This window comes from Chrysochloris asiatica, unplaced genomic scaffold, assembly GCF_000296735.1.
Source record: "Chrysochloris asiatica unplaced genomic scaffold, ChrAsi1.0 scaffold00141, whole genome shotgun sequence".
NCBI lineage: Eukaryota > Metazoa > Chordata > Mammalia > Afrosoricida > Chrysochloridae > Chrysochloris > Chrysochloris asiatica.
Window position 1 is genome coordinate 2,891,725 of NW_006408659.1, and position 7,397 is coordinate 2,899,121.

Sequence of the window (7,397 nt, forward strand, 5' to 3'; positions counted from 1 at the left end):
CTCTATGCATACATGGCTTAGACAGATAATAAATAAAACAAACAGCAGAGGGCATGATTCTGTTTTCCCTGAATTGTTGTTGTCTTTATCTAGGGACTGATGCCTCCTGATTACATGCTCAAAGTACAGAGGTGAGGTCTGCATACCCATGTTTCTAGTGAGCATACTGGCTGTTCTTCTTCCAAGACAGATTTGTTAGTTCTTCTGACAGTCCATGGTATATTCAATACTCTTTGCCAACATCATAATTCAAAGGCACCAATTCTCCTCCAGTTTTTTTTCCTTGCCTGATCACATGCATATGGGTTGCTTGAAAACACCCTGGCTTAAGTCAGGCACACTTTAGTCCTCAAAGAAACATTCTTTGCTGTTGAACACTCTAATGAGGCCTTTTGCAGCAGATTTCTCCAATGCAATATGTTATTTTATTTTTTATTTTTTGACTGTTTCTTCCATGGGCATTGATTGTGGAGGATTCAATAAGTAAAATGAAATCCTCGACAAAGTCAATCTTTCTCTGTTTCTCATGATGTTGCTTATTGGTCCTTCCCATAAGTAGAATTTAATATATGATTAGATAAAATAATCCAATATACTGGGTCACAGGCCACAAAGGCCATTGGAAAAGAACAAGCAGAGTGTAATATCAAGTCTATTCAACCCAAAATTTAGGTATGCCTAGGTCTTTAGAATCAGAGAAGGGCAAAATTTGGCATTCATTGAGGCACTATCGCCAAGGTTTCAAGTAGGGAGAAATGGATGGATTGCTTGGACATGCACGGAAACCTCGGAAGAAGCTTTATATTGACTGTGGTATCCAAGAGGGATAGCCTATTAACTTGCATATTCCAGACACAGGCAATTGTGTAGGTCTTAAAAAGATGTTTGGATGAGTTCAGGCCTAACGAGTATAAATGACTGTCTTCATGCGTACAGAAGTCATTGGTAGGATTACTTTAAAATATTTTTTAATCGGTACGATGGAATTCACATAGCAAAATAAACCTTTTAAAATGAACAATTCAGTGGCATTCAAACATTCACAGTGTTATACAACCCCTCCTCTATCTAGGATTAAAATATTTAATCCCTCAAAAATAAAATGCATTCATGCACAATTGTTTGTTTCAGTACATGGTTTCAATTCTTTTTTTCCAGGCACTGCTTTCTTGCTGGTGCTGTTGTTCTGCTTTTAAACCAGTAAAAGAAACTGGGTCCTAGAAGCTGCAGTGATCTAAACAGCAACTGGTCCTTTTCAGTGGTTTTTGTTAAATGCATTTAAACTATCATACTGCTGGCATACCTCATTTGCATGAAACTCTGCTCTATAGGTACTAATTATAGCAAAATTAACCCCTTCTCCACAGGAAAAGAAAAAACAAAGAAACCTACTCTGGGCACTGCAGAGCAAGAAACCACTTTCTGTAGCGACTGATCACTGTCTGTCATGATTTTCACCCAAATCTAACCAAACTTGTTAAGTGGACTATGAAATGATTATAAATGATATGACAAATAACATTTGAACATTTGGCTATAAATTTAAAGAAATGGTTTGCCTATATGAAGTTTTCTGATTTTTAAAAGGTAGTATAGTCTGCCATCATATGGTCCTCAGAATTAAAGCATAATGAGCAAGAAAGAAAAGGAATAGGATATAACTTGTAGTGGTTACGAATCAGGCTGTGAACCTTAAGGTCAGCGGTTCGAAACTACCAGCTGCTCTGCGGGAGAAAGATGAGGCTTTCTACTCCCGTAAAGATTTACACCCTCGGAAACCCTGTACAGGGTCGCTATGGGTCGGAACCGACTCGACGGCACTTAACAACAACAAGGTACTTGAATGCAGGTAGACTAGAAGCTAAACATCAACTGCATAATTTCATAGGGCCAACAAGATAGCAGGCTAGATTAATTACACAGGTGAAATAGATTTTGCAATGACCAGTTACATTAAATACACTACATGCTGTTGTTGTTATGTGCCATGAAGTCAGTTCACACTCATAGCAACCCTGTACAGGATTTCCGAGTCTGTATATCTTTAACGGATCAGAAAGTCTCATCTTTCTCTCATGGAACAGGTGGTAGTTTCGAACTGCTGACCTTGTGGTTCACAGCCCGATTCCTAAGCACTATGCTACCAGAGCTCCATAAATGCACGAGCTCCATAAATGCACTACATAAATGCTCCTAAAATTGAGTTGATAAGGTACCATCTTAAGCTTTACAGGCTACATCTGTGCATAATTTTTAATTGAGTGTATGTTTTGGTATTTTTTTATGCTTTCTGATTGCCTCCAGGTAGATGTAATCCAAAAACAAAACAAAACAAAACAAAAACCCAGATTGAATACTGTAGTCTATAATCGTGGAAAAAGAGAAGGAAAAAAAAAAAAAATTGTAGCCTAATATGAGTATGTCTTTAATGTCCGCTTTCAGCTTCTTGCTTTCAAGGCTGTCTGATAAATTTCAAGATGCCACTGTTGGTTGTTATGCTGTACCTCAGGATTTAATTTTCAGCCTGTTTTGTTTTTAAACTCTCTCCCTCTCCACACCTGTTCTAGCCTCTTCCTAGCGTAGTGGTTACAAATCGGACTGTGAACCGCAAGGTCAGCAGTTAGAAACTACCATCTGTTCCTCGAAAGAAAGATGACACTTTCTGCTCCCATAAAGATTTACAGCCTCAGAAACCCTGTTCAGGGTCACTATGGGTCGGAACCAACTTGAGGGCACTTAACAACAACAAAACAGTTCAGAGTCAGTGGCCATTTTGAGCTGCCTGTCGCTTTAAATGCTGAGGGTATCTGTGCGCATGCATGATAGAAAAACCCATCAGTGGTGGGGGTGGGGGGCACCCCCTCTAGTGACCAGAATGGAGGTGAACAGACAGTGAGGGGCGAATTAAAAAAAAAAAATCTGAACAAAATAAAACCAATAAGTATGTTGTCTACCTTTGCTTCAAGGTTCCTGCGGTGTTATTCCGTGGTGGGTCTGTTTGCTCCCCCACTGGTCTTGGCTTTTGGTCTCGCCCAAGTTGTCAGCTCTGGGCCACTGAGCCCAGAAAATTCTAAAGTACAAGATTTCTTACTTCTCCTATAAGTTCCACAAGCTATAAGACTTCAAACTTTTAAAATATTCCTACACATGTGGCTCCAAGTTTTGGAGCTCCCCCCTGAACCCGCTTCCTCTGGTAGTCTGTGGTATTGCTGACGGAGATCTTCACTGCACCTCTATCCTATCCGCCATCAAGCCCCGCCTCTCCTGTGCATAATTTTTAAAAGGTTTTCTTAAATTTATTTTTTTTAAAGTATAACATGAGGAACTTGTTAAAAAGGTTAAAATATGATACCTCAACAGAATTAGTATTCCAGATTTTGAGGAGATATTAAGAACCCTTCATGAAAATCTCCCCAGCTTGATTTTAGTGGATTAATGATGTGCTTTGTGGTTGTAATCAGTCAATGACATTAGCTTGAAGGATCTTTCTTTTGGTGCCAAATCTCATTGATTCATCTGGCTAATGAAGAACCATTAGATGAGCAGCACTGATGTTATCCAGTAGGATGTTCTTCTAAAGAGATTGACCAATTGATCAGGTCTTGGAGCTGCAACAGCCTTGTGGTTGCCTTCACAGTCTTGCCAAACATTACAGGTACTGTACTTACTAATGATTAAGAAGTGCCAAGAACTCCACCTCATCTTCTGCTTGTAGCTCAATGCCATCTAAACTTATTTCATATTGAAAAAGTGTTGTAATCTCCTACTTGGTCTGTGACACATTCCACTATGGTCCTATGCAAGGGTGTGGTGTCTTAAACCATAATCTGTGTATTTTGGTCCAGTGCATACTGGAACTTGATACTCTTTCCTTTGTTGGTCATCCCAACTATGTCAAATGGATACATCTCACCTTTCATAGTCCCCTCTTCCATAATTTCAGTCTTTCCTTGGTACTTTTAGTTGGTACTAGATCAACAGTCCTCGGGGCATAACTGACTTTACCAGAGTAGATGGTGGGATCAGTTTCTTCAGTAATATCATTCAAAAAGTGTGTTTTATTCACTTTTTCTGCACCAACTTTGTTGTCTTTGGATAAGCTCTGTTCACCTATGCCCCCTCCCCCCAATACCAAGCTAGCTATATCACTGGAGAACTCACTGTAACGGAAAAAGATCTCATTATTACAATTAACTGTTCAATAAATTCAAAATTCTCCTTCATTATTACCACATAACCCAAGATCCTCTTGAAACTGGAATTACGACCTAAAAGTAGCACACATTACCAAACATTACAGGCACTGTACCGACTAATGATTAAGAATTGCCAAGAACTCCACCTCATCTTCTGCCTGTAGCTCAATGCCATCTAAACTACTTTCATATGGAAAAAGAGTTATTTCCTAGTTGCCACCCGCTACCCAGTTCTCTATTTGCTGCAAGTACTAAATGCAACCTTGTCTCCCATTTGAAAAAAAGTCGATCCTTCCATGTCCTTGAATTGAGCCATAGTCAGTTTCAAGTCACAGTCATCACAGGCAATCATGTTATCCTCACACTAGTGGTTTGGGGATTGGAAAAAGTGGTTTCTGTTTCTACAGTGCCCAGAAAACAATGATCTGAATAGGAATGGAAGGAAACTGTGTCCTTGGACAAATTTCTAATCCTAATAGCATGGTTTCTTTGGGCAGCAAAATCTACTTCATCTACAATATGGAATTGGTTCTCATCCAAAATTTCACTGAAGTGGAAGAGCATTGGCGCATGGTGATCCACACATTTGATGAAACCAACACCATCTCTGATGGAGTGTTTCTCTGGCTTCATAAGAGTGAACCAAAATGTATCTGATAGAAATTCTAGTTGGTTGCTTACTTTAATTTGTCACATTACTCTATTGAAATAGTAAACCTAACATGGTCACCTTCCAGGAATGTCACCTTGGATTTTGTATCCTTGTCTCCACAGGGAAGTTCCTTCTGAATCACAAAATCAGTTTTGATGAGTCCTGGCCTTCGGTCATTCTGGTTTTTGCTGAGTACTTTTGGAATAATTTAGACTATGTGTTGTTGTCAAGTGCCATCGAGTTAGTTGCTACTCATCAGGATGCCATATTGGGTTTCTGAGGAGGAACATTGTGGTTCAAACGGACTTTGAGGTCCATTGCTTATTCCACAGTGACACATAAGGACTCCACTTTTGTTATAGTTCCTTCAAAATCTTAAAAAATGATTGCCCCTTAAGGCAATATCTGTTGTAATATCTCTTGTAATGCCTTCGTTATTTCTGTCCTTGACTGTGAACGCCACATCATCTCCAGCCTGCAAGGCTTTTAGGCAACCGTCAAATTCACTGTAGTGAAATGATATCTCTTTTACAATATCACCTCTTTCAATAGAGCTAAAGACATCTTTCATGGCACAGAGTGTTCTGAGACCATAACTTGCTGTCTTTTCCAACAGATTAATACTATGAGTACTTACAGCATCTTTGTGTTTACTATTATCAATTAGAAAGTTTATTTGATCTTTGGTTTCCAGCTGAGTGCTCCATTCCACATTGTCACAGGTATAAGTCAGGTAAAACATGTCTTGTCCATTCATTCATTCCTCAGGGAAATTTTCTTGTTTTACCTTATTCCCCAGTTTGAGAGCAATGGGTTCACAATCTGCTAGTCAGATGATGCTTTAAATTTAACGTCATCTCACAGCAATTCAAAGATTGCACTTTCAGTGGTGGTACATGCTGATTCTTTGTTTGCTTGCTTGTTTTTTTACACATTGTTTGAAAGGGTGAAAGTTGCTAATAATTAAAAAAAAGTGAAAGCAAAATATCTACAAAGCTAATAAAGAATACAATAAAGAATTACCACCAGACAATCTCACAGTATAGCACCAAAGAAAACAAAGACTATTAGCGGTTGAAAGAGCTCTTCCAAAGCTGCTGAGCATCTCTACTTTGAAGAGCAAGTTTTAGAGTTTCTTTTAACATTCATTTTGGTCTTTTCCTTCTTTCTTGTCTTCTTAATGACCTTTTGCTTTCTTCATGTGTGATGTTCTTGATGTCATCCCACACTTCCTCTGGTCTTCAGTCTTTAGTGTCGAATGCATCAACTCCGTTCTTCAGATGGTGTCTGAACTCAGGACAGATATGTTCAAGGTTGTATTTTGACTATCATGAACTTGTTTTAATTTTCTTCATCTTCAGCCTGAACTTGCCTATGAGCAGTCTATCCCTGGCCTAGTTTTGGCTGATGATAAGAAGCTTTTCCACTATGTCTTTCCACAGATGTAGTCGATTTGATTTCCGTGTATTCCATTTGGTGAGGTCCATGTGTATAGTTGCCGTTTATGTTATTTAAAAAGGTATTTTCAATGAAAAAGTCATTTGTCTTGTAAATTCTATCATGCGATCTCCAGCATCATTTCTATTACCAAGGCCATATTTTTCAATTATTGATCCTTCCCCTTTGTTTCCAAACTCTGCATTCCAATTGCCAGTAACTAAAGTCCATTTCAGCCCCCTGGTTCCTAGGATATAGACATTTATGTGTTCTATTTCATTTTTTTACAATTTCTAATTTTCCTAGATTCATATTTCATACATTCCATGTTCCAATTATTAATGGATATTTACAGCTGTTTCTCTTCGGTTTGCATTGTGCCCATCAGTAAATGACAGTCCTGAATGATTACTCCATTTACATCATCACAGTCCACTCTTCTTTAAGAAGGCAGTTCTCCAGTTGCATTTTGAGTGCCTTCCAATCTGAGGGGTGCATCTTCTGGCACTATATGTAACAATATTCTGGTGCTCTTTATCACATAACAATATTCAATATTCTGGTACTGACAGTGGTCCACTGCTCTTCATAAGGTTTTCAGTGACTAAATATTCTGAGTAGTCCATCTCTCCATTTTTCTTCTCTGTCTTCATCTGGTAGTTCAGCTGAAACTTGTCCACTGTGGGTGACCCTGATCACATTTTAAATATCCATGGCATAGCTTCCAGAATCATAGCAACACATAAACTATGTACGACAAACCACAGTATGACAAACTGACAGACGAGGAATCACAAAATTGTTTTCCAAGTGTGCATTTTTTTTATACAGCTCAATATAGTTTATTTTTGAGCATCCATTTTGCTCAAAATCTCAGTTAATTATTTTCAGTTACAGCTATGCTTCAAGTTTGTTGTTTTTATGTGCTGTTGAGTCAGTTCTGACTCATAGCTACCCCTGTATAGGGTTTCTGTGCCCTTTTTTTAAAAACAACAAAAAAAGCAGAAAACCTCTTGCTTCTCTTGTAGAGCAGCTGCTATGGTGCCAGAACATGCCTCAGGGTGACCTACCTGACCCTCAATGCTATCTTTCTCTGTAGATGAGACATTCAT

General features: G+C 38.6%; 1 pseudogene; it reads right to left on the reverse strand.

Annotated features, from left to right (window-relative positions):
- Positions 1 to 3,815: 3,815 nt before the first annotated feature.
- Positions 3,816 to 7,397, reverse strand: LOC102823499 (annotated as a pseudogene).